Genomic DNA, 1504 nt, shown 5'->3' with positions numbered 1-1504 from the left:
AATATGTATATATATTCATATATGTAAATATAATATTATATATATATATACATATATATATATTTGTACATATATATATAAATATATATCTATTTATATATATTTACACACACATATATATATATATATATAGTTATATATATCTATACATATACAAATACACATACATATACACACATATATCAAAGAGCTGTTCTGATGCGTCGTTTTTTGGCTTGTGTATAGCTCGATCTCGACAGACACCTCTTTCGACCTCTTACTTGTCATTGGTGACTCCTTGTGACCTATTTTTTTTCTTCGAAAGCGAGAGACTGCAGGGGTTATACTGGATAATGTTCATAAACGCAATTTAGATAATCCTGGAGGCTTGCCTATTGTTGTGCGGCACGGATAATATCGTGTAGGCAATCCTTTTATGAGCTCAAATCATGTAGTATAGAATACTTGCATACTCTATGGCAGCGGAAATTACATGCTGAATACGCAAATTCTTCGTGGCAAAACCTGGGAGTTGACACCATGATTTTGTGTTCATTCGTCATACGAAGATTGGCATCTAACAACGCACACGATTCGAAGAAAAATGCATCTCTAACTGTCATTATTCAGTTATAATCCATATCATTTTGACAATTGCCGTACAGAAATCGGAGCTTGCGATTTGCAGGCAAGGGTACCTCATACGTATATTGTATGCTGCACTTCTGTTGTACGATTCTTCATCATAGGACATTTCATAGCCACCAAAAAACACACAAAAGGATAGCCTTCTATTTATAGAAAGCCACAAGGCTATGCTTTAAAATAGTTAGATATTTAAAATCTATTTATTATTTAGCGCCATAGGGCATAGGCCCTACACTCTACTACTATTTTTTATTTACTTTAAATACGTGTATTATTTAGAGACTCCAAGACTCAAAGAGTGATGTTGTGGTCAAAACTCAAAAGGCAATTCTGAATTCGAGTGAAATCGGTGACTATTTTAATTTATTTAAAAAAAAACAGAGCGAGTAGAGACTACTATTTTAGAAGTAAATAGAGACTCAGTAGAGAGAGAGACTCACACAAGCGAGATTGTGGTCAAAACTCAAAACTCAAAGGCAATTCTGAATTCGGGTCACAAATCCATTTATTTTAAAATACCTGTGTCCTACATACTGACTACTGAGAGGCCAGAGCCTCCCAGAGGACAGAGGGTCAAGAATTCATGTCTGCCTTTTGTAATTAAAAAAAAAGATGCTGTTTGACCCGGGCACCCGCCGCCACCCGGCTTCTTGTCTGTCCCCAGTGTTCAGACTTCAGACTCCAGACTACCCTATCCAGCAGAGAAGGCAGTATTGACCAGACCGCCAGAGGGGGGGGAACCGTTTTCAGTTTTCATGGCTCTCTTCATACATTCCCTATGAATGCTATTTTCTAAAAAAAATACTTTTTAGAACGTGCATGGCCCTCTGGATCAGGGTCGCAAGCAGAAATCAGGTTTCGTCGTAGCGGAAATCGT

Source organism: Sphaeroforma arctica (genome assembly GCF_001186125.1).
Source record: "Sphaeroforma arctica JP610 unplaced genomic scaffold supercont1.335, whole genome shotgun sequence".
Lineage (NCBI taxonomy): Eukaryota > Ichthyosporea > Ichthyophonida > Sphaeroforma > Sphaeroforma arctica.
The sequence above is the reverse complement of the archived record's forward strand: the minus strand, read 5'-3'. Positions refer to the sequence as shown.